The sequence below is a fragment of the Odocoileus virginianus genome, chromosome 5 (genome assembly GCF_023699985.2).
Source record: "Odocoileus virginianus isolate 20LAN1187 ecotype Illinois chromosome 5, Ovbor_1.2, whole genome shotgun sequence".
Taxonomy (NCBI): Eukaryota; Metazoa; Chordata; class Mammalia; order Artiodactyla; family Cervidae; genus Odocoileus; species Odocoileus virginianus.
Genome location: NC_069678.1, coordinates 3816335 through 3836680, shown reverse-complemented (window position 1 = coordinate 3836680; position 20346 = coordinate 3816335).

Sequence of the window (20346 nt, the reverse complement as noted above, 5' to 3'; positions counted from 1 at the left end):
GGTTTGGTAAAAGGAATCTTCAGGAAGACAGATTTTCTTTTGGGGAGGGAGTGTGGAGAGAGAGAAAGAGAGAGAACTTTCTAACAAAACCATCCAAAGACTGAATAGCTGCCTCTCATAGAAGTGAGTTTCCATAACTGGAAGTGATCAAGCGGTTCTGGGTGTTTTACAAGAACTCCACCAATGGATGAAAGGTTTTACTACATGGCCATCAAGATCTCTACCAGCTGATAAGGTTCAGGGATTCTATACATATCCCTCACCAAAACCCCTTCAACCATGCTACTGAGGTGATATTAGAAAAATGTTATTTGACTATCAGTTGACTAAAAGTACAACTGCTTCTGGAAGTAGCAAGCTTTAAGCAATTAGCACATAACCCTAACCTAATTTGTCAAAGACTGGCAATACAGCCCACCTTAAAACTCTGGAGGGAAAGAGAAAGAAATAAAAAAATATGTTACTTTTATTAACAAAATATGATCACAATAACTGTAAAGGAATTTTTATGGCAGGAAAAGAAGTCACCCTTGCCCTATTGTCTTGAAACTGATTTCACTTTGACATTTCCTGCATTTATCACTGCACACTTAGGTCTTTTCTTTCTCTTTCTTTCCTTTCTTTCTCTTCTTCTTTCCCTCCTTCCTTTCTTTATTTTCCTTTTTTGGGGAGAACACAGTGGTAGATATATTTTGATGGGATAGATCAAAATATGTTGGGGGGATAGATTTAGACTTAGAAGTTAGAAGCTTGGCTCAGAGCAGAAGAGTTCCAAGAGCCTAAAAGTAAAGGGCTGGGAAGGGTGAAGGAGAAAAGGAACTGATTGGTTAAGGCCCAGAACAGTGCAAAGAACCTGCTTTCGGGCGGTGATTTTCTACTTGCCAGGTCCTGCTTCACCCAGGAGGATGGCCACTCCCTCCTCAGGCAAAGCCCACATGCCCCGCCCACTTCCATTGCCTCTAATTCTCTCGTGTCTTTTACTGCTCTGCCTCCGGGGCCTCTTCCTGCAGGGAAGCCCAGCCAACTGAGCCTCCTTTTATTGCAGTGTGACCAGATACACTCCCAGTTCCAGATGTTGCTGGCATCAGTTGAACAAACCTCATTAAAACCATAAAGCCAAGCACAAACCCTAGATTAACTGTTTTTGATTTTTTTTTTTCTTTCTGGGACAGGAGTCTCAATCTTTTTCATGCCTCTCTCAAGTGAAAGCTATGTGGGGACAAGCAAAAGTCACAGTTTTCATCATTAATCATGATTGTGTAAGAAGAGCGTAGGGTCCAGGAGAGACTACTGAATGTTACCATGGGTTCCAGATATGATGCTGAGGAATCTGGCTCATTCCTGCTCAGCACAGTGGGGTTGTGGTCTAATTGGCCTAGATGCTTCTAGAAAAGCAACAAAATGGGCATCTCCTGGCTGTCCGGTGATTAGGACTCTGAACTTTTACTGCTAAGGGCTCAGGTTTGATCCTGGGTTAGGGAAATAAGATCCCACAAGCCACGCAGTGCAGTCAAAAAAGAAAAAAGTGACAAAAAGATATTTTAAGGCTTGTTTCCATACTTAAAAATAATGAAACACATTAAGATGGCGCAGAAAAATACCCCTCAGTTAATGCAAGTGCCAATCCACGCCAGAGTTGGGTGAACCCATGATCCATGTGTGCTCAGCCCATCAGTCATGTCTGACTCTTTGCAATGCTTTGGACTCTAGCCCAGCAGGCTCCTCTGTCCACGGGATTATCCAGGCAAGAATACTGAAGTCGGTTGCCTTTTCCAGGGGATCTTCCCTACCCAGGGATTGAACCCACATCTTCCGCGTCTCCTGCATTGGCAAGCAGATTCTGTACCATTGAGCCATCTTGGAAGCCTATAGCCCATATGAGAGTCATTAGAAGAGGAAAGGATAGTGCTGTGATGGTGCAACGCCAGAAATCTGTTCCCCCAGGCAGAGTCCAGTCTGAGTTCCATGGGGGAAGCTGTCACCTGTAATGCTAGAATCCTGATAGGGCCTGGAGCCCTGAGTATTACAGGCACATCAGGCCACAAAAGTTAAGACAAATATTTACTTCTTAAAAATCTCTAACTCACTCCTATGCCTCTGGATCAATGTGTATGTTACTCCCCCTGCCTAGGACTCCAGTCATCTATGAGGTCACACGGAGTCAGACACGACTGAAGCGACTCAGCAGCAGCAGCAGGACTCCAGTCCTATCCTAGATCCCTTTGTCTGGTTTCTGCTCATCCTTTAAAGTGCTTCTCAATGAAACACCTCTGGGACATCTTGCTGAACCATCACTTCCAAGTCCAGTTTCCCATGGCTCTGCGATTGTGTTATGTGTTTTTGTCTCTAGTCTGCAGGCTCCTCTGAAGACAGAGCTGTGTTTTGTCCACTCTGTCCACACAGGAGACACTCAGCACTGTTAGTTCAATAAACAAATACAGGAACGGCATCCTGGGATTCTGAGGAGCTGTAGCAATAGTAGCAGAGATATCCTAAAGAGACGATGTCATCAGAAGGGAATAGAGACTTCTCTCCGGGACCTCAAGACCAACAGTTCCCATCAGGGTCAAGGATGGGAAAGAGAGTGGAGGCCCAGGGATGGCTTGATGGCCATGACATTATTAGGATTGGAGAGGCAGAATGGTGTAGCAGTTTAGAGGCAACTTCCAGAGCAATGAGGCCTGTTTTAACTTACGAAGTGCCTCAAAACAGCATTGGGAGGAGCCCCCCGAGACATCTGAATATGGCATTGCCTCAGAGAGGCTTCCAGGACAGGACAGATAGGAGCCCCAGTTAACCTGTGTTCTTTCACCAGATACAGGGCAGCATCCAGACAACCACGGGGATGGTCACTATGGTGTGGGGCCTTGACATGATAAAGCAACGCATGAGATCTGGCACTAGTTTGAGTCAGTCGAGTTGCCCCGCCTGACATAAAGCTCATAATTCTTGGCAGAGTTAGCTCTGTGTATGGGAGAATCATAATGGCAATTATGTCATCATTATTATCAAGCCAAAAATTAATATGACTCTAACATTAAATGGCCAATTATCTGGGTGGATGGGTTGACTATTTATGGCTCAAATGGTTTCACCATGAGATGAAAGGAATAGGGATTAAGTGAAAGCCAGGAACCTAACTAGGTCTGGGCATCAAAGGCTGTGGGAATATTGCATTTTGCCAGTTGATATGTCATGTTAGATAAACATCTCATAGATTTATGCTAATGGGCAACTGTTTAGCTTCCATGACACATCTTTTGTTTCTGTCCCTGTGGCACCAAGAAGCTCTCACTGAGAGGAGTGGTAAGAAAATGGAGGGAATTTGCCCTGGGGAATTGCTGCCCTGCTTCAACCAGCAGGTAAGGGCTCCTCATGCCCTCTCTCTCCTGGAGCAGGAATATCCTCATCTCTGCAGGGTGCATGCTACTTTGTGGGAACAACAAGGTAGCTGTGTCTCCTTTTGTCACTGGCTTTTAGTTGTACGGCATTCACTAATATCTTTCAAAGGCTCGAGCAAATTTTTTCTTTAGTATTTATTTTTGTTTATTTATTTGGCTGCACTGGGTAATAGTTGCAGCACGTGGGGTCCAGTTCCCCAACCAGGGATCGAACCTGGGCCCGAGCACTGGGAGCACAGAGTTCTAGCCATTGGACCACCAGGGAAGGCCTCTAAGCAACTTCTGGATAAAACACCCACAAACCACTTCAACACAGCAGAAACAGGCTGGGGGCCTTATGCGAACAAGCCTCAGGCTAGTCAGGGTATATTTTAGGTCAGAGGCGGATAATTTTTTTTTTGTAAAGAGCCAGAGAGTACATATTTTAGGCTTTCTGCAGACCGTGTGATCTCTGTCACCATTACTCTGTCCTTGAAACATGAAAATAGCCATAGACAGGATGTAAATGAATGGTGAGGCTATGTTTCACTAAAGTCTTACTTACAAAATGGTAGGCCATATTTGACCACGGGCCATAGTTTGCTGACCACTGAGTTAGATCAACAGAAGGCTGTGATTACAGAAATGGTCCTTCCACATTACTGCAGTTGCTGGAGTGTTCCAGTTTCCTCTGGGGAACGAGGCTGAGGATGGTTGCCCTGGAGGGCAGATAGTCATCAGTAGGTTAACAATCCTGTACTGTTGTTCTCAAGGCCAGCCTGAGAAGGGAACAAGAGGAGGAGCGACTTTTCAGGAAGAAGGGGGAGGAAGAAGAGGGAAAACTAGAATGCATGGTGATAAAGTGAATTCTGTCCTCTGGATCTGAAAGAATGGGGCAGAGAAAGGATGGGGGAGAGGTTGGTGGAGAGTAAGACAAGTGGATGAGGGTAGGTAAGGACCTTTGCTTTAGCCAATCTCCTTTCTCTGGGGCTGGGACCAGAAAATACCATTGGTCTTAGCCATAGCTGACTTCTCCCAGAAGCTACTGGACAAAAACTGCAACAGCTTGAGCTGGGTCAATCCTGACTTGGTCCATGGCTTTCAGGTGTAAAGACCTGGCCCATCCTTTCTGCTATCTCAGTTGTTGCATCCCTCTCCCCCAAAACTCACTAACACATATTTACTTTCAACTGAATGCAATGAAATAGATGGTGTGCTTAGAAGTGTCCCAGGGCAAATCCTCATTTCCCAGGCCTGCTTCTGCTCTCCACCACTGCAGAGCTAATCTTTCAAAACACTGAGTACCTAGGATTGTCAGGGACTCCCTATTGGATGAGAGGAAATACTCAGTGACTGTTTTCTTTCTTGGGCTTCTTTTAATACTTCTTGTGTTGGGAATTCTGCTCTGTTTGCTGTTGACAGCTCCCAAATAATGGATGGTAAAGTCATGGAATGACTTCAGAAATGGCAGTCAGCTCAATGACAAAGTACAGTCCTTCCAAGGATGCTTGGGTCATGTGGAGTTCTACATTATGCCTGCATGAGGACTTGGTAGAGGAATGCATCGGGTGTGTGGCTCCATGGTGACAAACTTGAACAAATATTGCACTGGAAGGAAGCATACAGGAGGCTGAGTGTCCTCTGGGGAGCCTTGTCTTCCCTCTCCTGGCCAAGATTGTTTTTCACATTGACTGACATAGGGGAGAATAGCAGAGTGCTTAAGAAGGGGGACCCTAAGTCCCTACCTGATTCTTTCCCACTGAGCCACTGGGAAAGATATATTAGTCTGCTAGGGTTTCTGTAACAGAATACCTTAAAGTGAGTGGCTTGAACAACGGAAAGGATGTAAAGATATTCCCATAAAACCCCCAGACCTCCTGTTCTGAGCCTTTTCTAGCTATATGAATTCTCCAATGGAGATAGCTTTGAAATAAAAGTAAATCTCTCTAGAGATAGAACAAGGTACATCATTATCAGCAATTTATATCTCAGGGAGAGTTGATATGTTCCTCTACGCATTTTTTCTTCATTTCACTGAAACATTTTCAAATACATTACCATGCTCATACAATTTTGGAAAAGAAAGTTTAGGGAGGGATCATTCTCATTTTAGTGAGGGAAAAGTGAGTCACAGAATCTAAGTCATTCTGCGAGAGCCTGGACAGAAACCAAGTGCTTATTGAACTAGGAGAGTTTCTTGGAGAACGGTCCAAGGATGCTCCTTGGTCCAGAAGTATTTTGGAGACTTAGCTAAAAATGCGCATTCCTGGCTCACATCCATGTGAGACCTATTTAATTAGGTTCACAAGAGGTGGGGTCTGGGAATCTGTATTCCTAACACATTCCTTATGTAATTCTGATACATATTACAGCTTTGAAAATCGTTCCTCCAGAATCTGCACCAGTGGTTCTCAAACCCAGGGGAGACATCTAGATTATCTGTGGGGTTTACTTAAAATACACTCAAGCATGCCTCAGCCCCACATTCCAGAATTCTGATTTAGTAGGTTCAGGGTGGATCTCTGGCACCCACAGTGATTCTGATTCTCAAACTAGAGTTGAAAGTTTCTGATCTAAGTCAGCAGTTCTAAAACTCGGCTGCACATTAAAATGACCTGCACAGGTTGCACCCCAGATCCATGATGCCAGGATCTCTGTGGCTAGAACCTGACCATGGCTATTTAAACATCTCTCCCAGTGTTCCCAATGTGCAGTCATGGCTGCGAACCAGTGGTCTAGATCAGGGTCAGAAAGCTATTTCTATAAGGTCCATGTAGTAAGTATTTTTTGCTTTGTGAGCCAGGTGGTCTCTGTCACAATCACTCCGTGCTGCCATTATAGTGTGAAAGCAGCCATAGACAATGTGCCAATGAAAGGGTGTGCCCGTGTTTCAATAAAACTTTATTTACAAAATTAGATGAGGGGTTGGGCCTGGCTTATGGGCCAGAGTTTGCTAACCTCTGGTCTGGATCAATGCTTCTCAAACTATCTATGGTATAGGATCATTATATTATAAAAATTTCCAGCCTGTGGTAGACCAATTCTTTTGTAAAATACAAGGAAGGTGAATTATAGCTAAAAGGAAATAAAAAAGACAAAAGGTAAGCCCGCTGATTAGGAAACTGGTTGTCATAGCAATGTCAAATCACTGTCAGTTTCTGAATACTGAAAATCAATTTCTTTACTTATCTTACATGAACTGGCAACAAACATTTCAAGACTAGATCCATCCAGGCTATATCTTGAGTTGTACTGACCAAATCACAGTAAGTTTTCTATTTAAGGGATAAAGGAACAGAATCAGATAAATTAGTTGGTATAAACTTTGTAGAGAAAGAGCCTTTGAGTCCAAATTTGAAACAGGTGATGGGCCTTGATAGGTGAAGAAGGAAAGACAAGGCACCTTAACATAATACTTGCCACTTGAAAAACTTTTGGTAAAGTGAGCTGGATTTGAATCAGGCAGTGGAAAGCAAGATTTATTTGTTAAACAGATAGAGAGAAGTGCTTTTGCCACTGTGTACACTGTAGTGTCGAAGGACCCCTAAGTGACAGACCATTGAGCGGCTTTGAAATCAGACAGGATTTGAAACCTGGTGTTGTCACTTGTTAGCTGAATTGGGGTCTATCAGTGACTTCCGCTATGAAGGCAAGGCTACCACTAACTCCCCTAGACTGATGGAATTTGAATCACACATACAAAGTTCCCCCCTCAGCACTCACGCAGCCGTGGAGGACAGTGATTGTTACGGAGAGTACCAGGCCCCAGCAGAAGACAGCATCGCTGCAGTCAGGCAGACTGCGTTCAGATTCTGACTCTGCCACATGTGTGACATTGGGCCATGCAAACCTCTGTGAACGTACATTTCTTTGCCTGTAAAACAGAGACATTAGTACCCACCTTTCAGGTTACACAAGGATTTAGGAGTTATAAAAAAAATATGTCAAGTGTTAGTACATACACAAAAAAGAAAAAAGTGCTCAAAAGGTGGGAGTTATTATCATTCTAATTTTTTATTGAGTGATATCCATATATCATGAAACTCACCCTTTCAAAGTGTACAGTTCAGTGATTTTTTAGTATATTCACAAGGTTGTGTGACCATAATCACATCTAATTTCAGAATAGCTATGATTGTTTAGTTCATTTGACTCAATAACCCTGAGGTCAGTCCCTGCTCTCACACTCTCCTGAAAGTTTTAGTGTTAATAAGTAAAGCTTTAGTGTTAATAAGTAAAGCTTTGTTGATTTGCTCAGTTGTGGCTGACTCTTTGCAACCCCATGGACTATAGCCTGCTAGGTTTCTCTGTCCATGGAATTTTCCAGGCAAGAATAATGGAGTGGGTTGTCATTTCCTTCTCCAAAATGAAGCTTGAAAAGTGACAAATCAGACCACAAACACTCAGTACCAGCACTCAGTACACTTTCTGAATCGTTTCTTCCCAAAGCCTCATGCTGGACGGCGGCTGCTCCAGTCTAGTTTCCGGAACTCCAGTTTGACCAGCTCTGTGCCTCACTCCTCTCCCTTCTCTCATCTCTTCTGTAATCCTTACCCCGTAACTTCCACGTGCGTTTCCCCTGTGGAGTGATGTATCCTATTCCTTTAGCTTCTTCCTTTTGCACTTTGGATCATGACTTCACTGTGTCAGGGATGGCTCGCTGTTTTTCTGAGACCCAGGCTCCCCTCTCATAATGAGGCAGTCTTGCAGAGGTTCTCAGGGTGGAGCTACACTTCTCAACTCTGCCTGCCCTCCACGCCCCTGACCCCATCCCTACCCCCCTACCCCAGCACATCTGGGTGGAGCCCTGTGGACTAGGCAGACTAGACCTCATCACTAGGAGGTGCAGAAGTCATGCTTGTCACTTCTAGGCCAAAGTGACTGACAACTAGGTATCACTCTTCTTCCTTCCCTTTCTTTGTCTGCCAGATAAAGGCAAAGGACCCCAAGGCCCCAGGGGATAGCTCTGCCTCAAGCAAGGAACCTGCAGGTCCATGAATCGCAGCGTGAGAGATTGTCTGTCAGGTACCTGATATGGACTGATGGGAGCAAAGAATAAAACCATTCTGGTTATGCTACTGACAGTTGGAAGATTTGCTTATTACAGAGGCTAGTTTTGCCTTAATTAGTATACCTGGTCAGCCCAAAGGAAACAGAAGCTCTTTAAATCTCAGAAGTCCCCAGAGGGAGAACGGTTATAAATATTTTGCTTTATATAGATCTTTCTGTTACATTTCTATTACTCTTATTACAATGCCTATTCCATTTAAGCCTGGAACTTAAGCCTGAGAATAATATTAAGATGTCCCTGGTGGCTCAGATGGTAAAGAATCTGCCTGCAATTCAGGAGAGTCAAGTTTGATCCCTGGGTCAGGAAGATCCTCTGAAGAAGGAAATGGCAACCCACCCCTGTATTCTTGCCTGGGAAATGGCATGAACAGAGGAAACTGATGGGGTACAGTTCATAGGATAGCAGAGTCGGAAACGAAAGAGTGACTAACACTTTCACTTTTTTTCCCCCCACTTTGTTGACAAAGAGAGATATTGAGTTGCTCCCCCAGGGCAAGCACTTCTGGAGTGGTTGGTGAGAGCCCTCCACCAGCTGGGCCCATGAATCTGAAGCCAGACGCAGTTGGCAGGCAAGTACTTTCCAAGGAGACACAAGATCTCACACAGAGAAGAGAACAGGAGACAGGCAGAGAGGTCTTCATACTGACTCAAGGAGCAGCCATGGCTGTTGAATACAGGGAGGGTGGCCTGCAAATCAGTACTTTGTCTCAAGCTTGAGAAGACGGCATTCTGCGGATTAGACGGCGATTCAGGCTTTGGCTCAGGGAGACAGTGGGAAGGACATGGGGCCCTGCAGGTGAAGCACTGAAAGCCCAGAGCCTCCAAGGTCATCCATGAATATCTTGCCCAAGTCCACACTCCTGTGGCCATAGCAGCAAGGTGGGCATGGGGCACAACCTCTTTTTCTTATATACCCCCACCTCCTATATGATTCCTTTTACAATGTCTTTTTTTTTCTTTATCTCCCAAGGCTGCCTTTCATCCTCCTGTGTCCTTATTTCACCTTTCTGTCAGTGGAAAAAAACACAGTGTGTGAGTGGGCAGAGGACTGGCCAAGAGTTGAGGATGTCAATAGCCCACCTCCCTCCCATCTCTACTCTAGAATGAGATGATCTAACTCAGCTCCCAACTCAGTTGGTCAGTGGTTTCTGATGTTTATTCATTTGTGCATTTACCTGTTTCTCTACCAGACATTTCTTGAGAATTTACTCTGCAAACAGTATTATGTCAGGTGCTACTATGTCGGGGCATGGAGAAATGAAGAGGTCATCATCCCCGTCCTTAAAAAGGAGAACAGAGTGGTGAGAGCAACAACTTGTAATTCTGTCTCTGTCAGTGGCAGCAATCCTTTGGCGGTGTACCAGGAAGGCCTGGGGATTTGGTGAGACTGAGAAAACTGGAGGCCCACAATGTTCTAGGGCCTGTGGTCAAGAAAGATGAAGCCTTTGGCAGTGGCTGCTCCATCTTGCAGCAGGACTAGGGTGGAGCCCGTTGGCATGGTGCTAAAGAGCAGTAATGAGAAGGCAATGACTGCTTGGAAGGACTAGGGAGTAGGCTCTAGCTGACTCCAAACAGAGATGACACCTGGATCCCTGAAGTTGGCTGGAATAGTTCCAGAGAAGAGAAGAAAATCTTCTTTGGAGACGGGCCTGTGGGCTGAGTTCAGTGGCTAGGCCTGGCACTCTCCCCTTTCTGCATCTTCAGCCCTCAAGCTCACCAGCACCTAAACCAACAGTGCAGGGGAAACATTGGCCAGAACCATCCTGTCCGAGAAACCTCCATGGCATGTCATCTGAAGGGAGTCCAGCACGCCTTTCTCTGCTGTTAGATTAGAGGGTGGACCTGCTGTGTGTGTTAGCGGGTAGTGGGAGTCCCCTGCCGATGAGCAGGACTCCTCCGGGCAGGTGCGAGGTTTCAGGCCACTGCTACCTCTTCCCTCTCTCCCCTAGAAGGAAGTCAAGAGGGTCATATTTCCTAAGGCTGAGTGGGTAGGCAAAACAAGCTTGAAATCCACCTGCGATCTGATCTGGGGGCAGCTCTGGGGTCAGGTCACCCAACGGTTTGACCTCGTTGGTGTTGTTGAAGTTCACAACCACACAGGGAAAACACCCAGTGTTTCCTCTTTACAACAAGGTGAGAGATGGAATGGGAAGATCAGCATAGTTCCAATGTCTCTCCATCTGCCCCAGTGACCAGAGGTTAGAGGGTATGTCACAAATATTTGTGCTACATGGCTCAGGTATCCCCACAGGGAGCCGGCCCCAAGCTCACAGATCAGATGTCAGCCATCAAGGCTTCCCAAACTCCTTCCCACCTGCCCAGTTCTAGACAGGGCATGTAGCTCCAGAATTCTCATGTGTCCATGGCAAAATATTGCTTCTCCAGTGATCAACTCCCTCTGTGTGAGATGTTTCCTTAATGTACTAAATGATGCCTCTGGGAGAGAGAATTGCCTGAGGTTTCCATACCTGGCCACCAACATCCAGACGTTAGCTCTCAGTTTTGCTGGCCTGGGAACTTAATTCCATCATTTTCTCAAAGATAAGCAGGCTAGAGAGAACTGGTTCTCTAAATAAGAGCATGAATGACAACTGAGATATGGACTTGTCAATGAGGGGTATCAGGTAGCATCACGGGGACCCAACCTTTCTTCAGATCACCCCTGATGATGATCCTGCTGTGGATGCTGAAACATAAAGCAGATATTTTTTCCAAGAAGACAAAAGTAGATCAAAGCCTCAAGAGTGAAACTGTTTTTAAGGAATATTTCGTCATTCTAGAGTACATGATAAACTGCCCTTCTGCATCCTGGAGATGGTTATGGATAAAGAGTGCTGGTCCTCAGAATTAGAGGGCTCCCACTCTGGCACACAGAGCCATCTCTCCCTGTGATGCCAGCACTGCCTCAACATAATATGACACAATTGAGTATATAACAGCTTTTTTTATAAGATAGCACTTTCTAGCTTTCTGAGCATCACTGCACCCATACACCTGTCCATGTGGCATACTGGGCTGAACTGATAAAGAAACTCCAGCCATCCCAAGTCCTGTTCTGCCACCTTAAGGTTTAAAGGAAGTAAAAGCCCCCGCACATCTTTGACTCAACAGTGCCCATCAGTGGGCCTTAGCACATAGGTTGGAAAGCTCTGGTGCATTCCATACTCTTCTTCACTAGATCTGGGAGTATTTAGTAGAGACAGTAAGTACTTCAGTCTCTAATGAGCAACATATCTGTTTTTAGGATCTGATTCTCTTCATGCAGTGTCTTGAGGTGTTTTGATTTTACTTTCAGCTGATGAATTCTTCTGACCCTGCCACCCCCAAATCTGGAATGCCTTCTGTAGAGAACACTTTTATATTCTCTCCAGATCCCTTCTTCAGGGTTGATCTACCCAGCTCCAAGCTGCTGATGCCTCCCAGCTGTGTCCCTTACTAGGCAATGCCCTTGGCAGATAACTGCCTGGCACGAAATGAAGTCCCTCCCAGGGTCAGTTCCAAATCAATGACTGGCTAATGCAGCGATATAAAGGTTGGGCCCCCTTCCTTCAGTTGGAGAGAATTCTGAAAGCTCATCCCAGCTCTAGAGCTCCCTGGAGGATTGCCTAAGGCCTCAGTTACCATCATGTTAAGGGTCAGTTTTTCCTTTTGACCAATCTTTATATGGAAACACACCCAATAAAACTTTTTGCATGCAATTTTCTGTCACCAAAGCTGCTTCCAGTAAACCACACTCTTGGAGGTCTCTTTAGCATTTTAAGCACATAGTGTCATCTACCTGTTGCTATAGAAAATGATCAAATTTATACCAGCACAGATTAAATTTTTAAGTTACTTGATAATGTGAGGATTGGTGAGCTGTTGGAATGTCCAGGAAAGGACAGTAATTCAAAAGAAAAAATTGAGTTCCCTTTTGGGAAAGAAGAGCTCAGAGGGACTAAAGGGTCATTTGTCTTCTACACCTTCTAGGACAAGACACCTTTTTTCTCTGGGCCTCACTTCCTTCAACCATCCTATGGTCAGGTGACCACCTGATTGCTCTGTAATTATTATTATTGTTTTTTTTTGCACCACACAGCATGTGGGATCTTAGTTCCCTGACCAGGGATTGAACCTATGCCCCCTGCATTGGAAGCATGGAGTCTTAACCACTGGACCACCAGGGAAGTCCTTCACATGATTGCTCTGCTCACACTTCCTATGGGTCTACATTTCTGTTTTTCTGAAGCAATAGTTCTCTGCTTGAATGTGCATCAAAACCTCTTGAAAGCCCATTAAAACACAGAATGCTGGGATCCACCTCCAGAGTCTCTCACTCAGCAGGTCAGGGCAAGGCCTGAGAACCTGCATTTCTCACAAGTACCTGGTGGTACAGAGGCTAATACTGTTGGTCTGGGGTCCACACTCTGAGACAGCTCTAATGGCATAGTAAGGGCTGTCTGTTCACTCAGCTGGAAAAAGGACCATTTCACAAATCGTCATGTAGAGGCATTATTACTCAAGTGACTTTAAAAGAGTTAATGCAACTTCTTGATTTGCTTGGTGAGAAACTCTCTGTCAAAGAAAAAAAAAAAATGTTCCCAGCCCAACAGAGGCCTAACTATCTAAAGCTAAATCTTATGTGAAAAAAGAGATCACTTTTTCCAGAGGAGACTATGAAGATCATAAACCAAACAGATTTGGATTTAGGAAAAGTTCCTCTAAGCAAGAGGAGGGAGGGAGGGAAGGAACTGTCTTTTAGAGAGGGTCTTCCTGGACCCTCCACACCGTTCCTGTGCAGAGGACCCTTGCCACCTGGACACAATCTAGGATGCTGAGAATGCCAGATGCTGAACCTCTCACTTGTAAACAAGATCTCAAACTCCAACCCCCTGGGATTCTGGGGCGTGCTCAGTGCTAGCAAGAGTCATCTGCACCGTGCTGCGGTGCTGAAAGCACTCTCCCTTCTCTGGCCCGGGGCCTTGCCACCCAGTCTGTTTTTACTGGACATCTTGGAGGTCTGAGAGCCCAGGCGTCAGGGCACTTCCTTCTTAAGAGTGTAGTGTCTGGGATGCTGAACCCAAGCCTGCCAGTTCCCATGCACGCCTCCAGGCCATGATGTAGCCCTGTTGGCTGGAGGAATCTAGGCTTTGCCTGTTCTCACAGAGTATTTGGTTGGACAATGCCCTGGAACTGTGCTCTGGAGGCACTTGGGTCCTGCATGGGATAAGGAAAATCTTCAACTAAATCTTTTCTTTCTCCCCAAAGACAAGTTACCCATCTTCAAGGCATCAGAGGATCTCAGAACTCTGAGGACCCTTCAGAGACCATCTGGTCAAGCTCTCTTTAATAATCATAAAATCCTATTCATAAAGAAGGCTGAGCACTGAAGAACTGATGCTTTCAAACTGTGGTGCTGGAGAAGACTCTTGGGAGTCTCTTGGATAGCAAGGAGACCAACCAGTCAGTCTGAAAGGAAATCAACCCTGAATATCCATTGGAAGGACTAATGCTGAAGCTCCAATATTGTGGCCACCTGATGCAAAGAGCTGACTCATTGGAAAAGACTCTAATGCTGGTAAGCATTGAAGGCAGGTAGAGAAGAGGGTGGCAGAGTATGAGATGATTATATAGCATCACCGACTCAATGGATATGAATCTGAGCAAACTCCAGGAGATAGTGAAGGACAGGGAAGCCTGGTGTGCTGCACTCCATGGGGTCGCAAAGAGCCGAATACGACTTAGTAACTGAACAACAGCAGCAATTCATAATCATGATAATATTTTACAGTTGGCAAATTTTACAAAGTGCTTCCATGTACAGTATGTATATCTTCACAGTCTACATTGAGTCTGCGAGAAAGTCCTGTTGGCTCTTCCTCAAAATTATGTCCCATTGCTCTGTCCACTCTTTCCATTTTTTCTGCTACCGGTCTAGCCACCAGTACCTCTTCAGCACCAGCCTCCAAATATATTTCTCCTTTGGACTCTTGATTCTTGAACACCATCCATTTCCTACACAGCAACCAGGATGATCTTTTAAAATATAAATTGGTGGTGATGGTATAACATTGTGAATGTCACTGAAATGTTCACTTTAGGATGGTTCATTTTATATTATGTGATTTTCACCTCAATTTAAAAAAATGTGTGTGTATAAATCAGAACATGTCACATACTGGCAGAAAAACCCTTCAGTGCACTGCACTTAGAATAAAATTCAAATTCTTTACTAGGAGAATAATAAATAGTCTCCCTGATGGATCTTGTAACCTTACCTATACTGTCTCCTGCCACTTTTTTTTTTTTCAATATTTATTTTTTTGGCTGCATTGGGTCTGAGTTGTGGCATGCTGGATCTAGTTCCTTGACCAGGGATTGGACACAAGCCCCCTGCACTGGGAGCAGAGTCTTAGCCACTGGACCACCAGGGAAGTCCCTCCAGCCACTCTTTATCACACCCACTTGTTCCCAGGCACACCATCTTCCCCTCTGCCCAAGCACACTGAGGTCATTCCTAAGAAACTTTGTCATCCCCTGTCTATATCAATGCTTCACCCAGATTCACTCATTCCAAAGGAGCTTTACCCTTCACTATCAGCTCCCTGTTTTGTATTTTATTCACATTACTCCAAGGTATTATAAGGGATTGGCTCACATGATTATGGAGGCTAGTCAGTCCAAAATCTACAACGTGGGCCAGCAGACTGGAGACCCAGAAGAGCCGCTTGTGTGGATGAAGTCTGAAGGCAATCTGCTGGAGGATTCCCTCTTGATGGGAGAGGCTGATCTTGTTCTAGTCTGGCCTTCAACTGATTTGACAAGACCCACCCAGATTATGGTGGGCAATCTGCTTCCTCAAAGTTTACCATTTTAAAAGGTAATTTCATCCTCAAACATTTTCCAAGGTGACACAGTAAATTAAGCATCACAGTGGGTATTTTATAGGTGTTTGTTAATTGAATGATCTAATTTGACACTTGGAAATTCTGTGGTGTAGGGATTACTAGTCCCACTTCATAGGTGTCCCTGGAGCAAGGAGGTTAAATGATTCACTGAAGAACATAGAGTTAGAAAGTGGCAAAGGCAAGGCAAGTCCTCTCTTCCACCACCAAGTCTAGAGCTTGATCACTTTAACAATGTTCAGTGCATTCTCTATGCATACTGTCTCATGTGTATTCCTGTTAGGACTGCATCCAAAGAGGTAAGAATCCTCTCAACTCTTCTCTCTGGAAATTGCTCCTTATAGTTACAAAAATCATCCTGCTAGGAAAGTAGGCAAGAGAGAAGAATCTGAAGAACAAGTGTGCTTTTCCCCAGGATTCAACCCTCTGGTTTCTTGGGCCTTTTGCCCTTCACTCAGTCTGTTTTAAGTCAATCACCAATGCTTTCAAGGGAAAAATAGATCCACATTTCTACTCTAGCCCAGTACTAGCTAAAGTAGCTACCATTTATCAGATGCTTACCATATTTCAGGAAACCTTAAAGAGTAGATATTATTAACTTCCATTTTTCAGTTGAGAACATGAAGGTTTAGAGGATAAATAACTTGCCAAGGTCACAGCTTGTAAATAGCAAGACAGATTCAAATCTTGTCTGACTCCAAAATTCGTATTCTCACTATACCATGTGGCCTCTTAAAAATATTCAGATCTGTGACTCATTCACCCTGAATCTCCTACTCACTCCCTTCTCTTCCTCTGCCAAACTGAAGCGGTCTGGTGTAGTGGACAGTTCATAGGTCCTGCAGAGAGAAGCACTGGGCCCTTTCAAGCCATCTGAACAAGTCATATGGTCGCTCAATCATTCTATAGTTTACTCATGTATAAAATGAGAAAAAGTCCCACTGTTCAGATGAAAAAAGATGCTGTCTGTGATGCTATTAGAAAATACTATGTGATATTAATTAGGATTGTTATCATCTAAATATGTCACTTTCTTTCTAGATCTGAAGGGAAAACTTAACTTGCAGCAGTATTTTTCCACTTGACACAAACCCATTTACTCATTTGCTTGATTTGTACACCTTGAACATTAACAAGTAATTATGAGCTCATTTTCAAATAAATTTGGTGTTTGCTTTGTCTCTTCAAAGGGACTATTAACCAAGTCAGGGATTAAATTTTCTATTTCTGTTTTATACTCTTATCTTGCTCAATGCAGGGATCTTCATTTACCAGGAGCTCAATAAATTCAGGATGAAGAACTGACTCAAGAATGAGAATCTGTGAGAAAAGCCAAGAAGTCATTGTGCTTATGGAGAGTAACACATTTGATGAAGACAAGTCTGGGGAATCCAGAAAGTGCAAGTTAAGTTGGGGAGATATGTCCCTAAACGGATTAGTGAGAAATAATGGGGTCATGGAGAAGGGCAAAGTCCCTAAATCTCAATCTCACATTCTGTGAGGATGGATATTGGCTCTTTCTGATTTAGGGGTGGTATGGTGAAGTGTAAAAATGACTAAACTAGGACTCAATATCCCTGGCTGCAGATTTGATTTAACATCTTTAAATCAGTTAAAAAATTTGTAGCATGATAAAAGTGAAAGTGGGAGTTGCTCAGTCATGTCCAAATCTTTGTGACCCCATGGACGGCAGCCTACCAGGTTCCTCTGTCCATTGGATTCTCCAGGCAAGAATACTGGAGTGGGTAGCCATTCCCTTCTCCAGGAGATTTTCCCAACCCTGGGATTGAACTCCGGTATCCTGCATTGCAAGCAGATTCTTTACCATCTGAGCCACCAGGGAAGCACCTGTAATACAATAGGCTGAACTAGATTACTGTCAGGTTATTACTTCTGCTTCAAAAATGTTACAGAATCACAAACAAGAGACTGACTTCTAAGTCTTAACATATAAAAACCTTCTACAAATCAAACTTAAAAAGCCAGTAACCCAACAGAGAGGGTGAAAGATATAAGTAGAGAGTTCACAGAAAAGAAAACACAGCAACTTTTAAAATGAAAGAACAATGCAAGTTAAAACTACAAAGAAATTCAATATTTTCAACTATCAGGAAATAATGAGTTCCGCAACATACTGTGTTCACTGTGTTGCTGAGCATGAGGAAGCCGGCACTCTCAAAAAGTAGTGGAAGCGTGTACTGGCATATCCTCTAGGGAGGACAGTTTGGTCATCACCAAATTACTTATGAAAATTAAGGGCTTCCCAGGTGGCACAGTGTAAAGAATCTGCCTACAATGCAGGAGATGCAAGAGACACATTTGATTCCTGGGTTGGGAAGATCCCTTGGAGTAGGAAATGGCAACCAGTGCCAGTTTTCTTGCCTAGAAAATTCCATGGACAAAGAAGCCTGGCAGGCTACAATCCATGGGGTTGCAAAGAGTCAGATGTGACTGAGCACACACATGAACACACACACACACACACACACACACACACATTAAAATTAAAAGTTCACATACCCTCTGGTGTGGCTATTTTACTTCTACGTGTTTATCCTATAGATAAACTCACACATTTAAGAAACAATGCATGTGAAAGGACATTCACTGCAGCATTTTTGTACTACCAGTGGATTTAAAACAAACTAAATGTCCACCTATAGACTGCTATTTAAATAAACTATGGTATACTGTGTTTCCATACAATGCAATCATGACAACCTTTAAAAAGAATGGGACATCTCTAAATGTACTAGCATGAAAAATTCTTCTGGATATATGTTTAATAAAAAAAAGATAGGAGCAAGATAGTGTGTATAGTATAGTGCCATTTGAGTTATTAAACAGAAAATATATCTATTATATAATATGCATATTCCTTTTTATTTAGAAATACTTAAAAATAAAGATATAATCTTTATTTTTTATCTTTATGTAAAAATAAAGATGAATGAAATTCACATACCCTTTACTCATTCACTTACTGTTAACATTTTATCCCATTTGCTTTATCACATGAATATATATAGTTTTAATGTCTCTGGAAGCTGTCATAAGAAAGTTGTAACAAGGGCTGCTTCGAAGGAGGGAACTGAATGACTAGAAGACTTACTTTTTACACTATGCCCTCTGGGACCTTTTGAATTTTGTATGACATTTTAAAAATTAAATTTAAATTTATATGAGCATCTCTGCAAAAATTCTGAAGTCTGTAACTTCAGATTAAAGATCACTATTCCAGTGAAGGAAAACAGATATCTGAAAGTGAAAGTCAAAAGGTAGCCAAGAGTGACTACACAGTGATGAGGGATAGTTTCTTTATAGAAGTCTTCCAGCTGATAAAGAAAGAAGGATAAGATTATTTTATCAGCATTTGTAACCCCTGTTGTGTCAGTGGGTCAATAGCTGTTAACATCCAAAACACATTTATTAATACATTTGGATGTCCCCTGATGGAAGTACACATCACTGCCTGTGAAGGATTCATACCAAAACGATTGATCTTGAATTAGATCAGCTTCCGCTGCATGTACTCAGTCGCATCTGACCCTGCGGTCCCATGGACTGTAGCTCATCAGGCTCCTCTGTCCATGGCATTTTCTAGACAAGAACACTGGAGTGGGTTACCGTGTCCTTCTCCAGGGGACTTTCCCAACCCAGGGGTCAAAACTGAGTCTCCTGTGTTCCTGCACTGGCAGGTGTTTCTTTGTTTGTTCGTTTTTTAACTACTGTTACCACCTGGGAAGCCCTCAACTTCTGGACTTAATGTATCAATTATAGGATACACAGGGGTCAGAGGAATGCATCATCCTTGGTAGGTGCATTCCTGTGGGCTGTGCTCACCAGCTCCTGTGTCCGCAGGCTTCTGGTACATTCAGGCCGTGGGAGGTCCTGGGAGGTACATAGGAGGCTGAAGTTGGAGAGAAGCCAGGGTCTTGTCTATTCCATTGTGCCCCTCATGGAGGCCCCCCACACTGGATACTTCTTTTCTGCAACTCAAGCTCCTGTTAGTTACACCAACATAATTCCTGTTTCCAGCTCCTGACTTTATCCCTTAGACTCCAGTAAAATCTTCTCTTCCCTTTGTTCCTTCTGGGTTAGGGGTAACAGTTGCTTCCTCCTATTGTAACTTCACTTGTTTGGCTTTTTGGCTCCTCCCATCACTTGTGTAATTAATTCCCCTCTTTTTAAATACTCTGAGTGGTTTCTGTTTTGCTGATTGGACACTAACTGATATACATGGCTTTAATGATTATTTCAAACATATGTGCCTTGGAACAAATAATTTCCAAAGTACATATTTTTCAGGGCATAGAAAAGAGATTCTCTGGTCTCTATTTTATGAGATTAGCACAATCTTGATACAAAACCTGTAAAGATGACAGAATAAAACTATAAGCAAGTCATAAGAACTGGTTTTCATATGACTACCTGATTTGTGACAAAGATGCCATAACACTGCAGTGCAGGAAAGTCTTTTCAAAAATGATGTTGGGTCAGTTAGAACTCATTAAAATAAAAAAGAAGCATTGACCCTCTAGTTCACACCACAGCAAAAAAAAAAAAAAAAAGACTGCGATGACCTATACAGGCTTCCCTGATGGTACAGTGGTAAAGAATCTGCCTGCAATATAGGAGACTAGGGTTTGATCCCTGGGTCCAAAAGATCCTCTGGAGTAGGAAATGACAACCTGCTCCAGTATTTTTGCCTGGGAAATCCAATGGACAGAGGAGCCTGCTGGGCTCCAGTCCATGGGGTTGCAAAGATTCAGACACAACTGAACATGCACACATAGACCTATATAGAAACCCTAAGGCTATAAATTACAAAAAAAAAAAAAAAAAAAACACGGGGGAATATCTATGATTTAAGGTAGACAAAAAATTTTTAAATAATACTTAAAAACCATTAAATAAGAGAAAAGCTTAATATGTTGGTTCATTAAAATGTTCATCAAAAGACAACATTAAGAGACTGAAAAGGCAAGGGATAGACTGGGAAAAGAAAACCT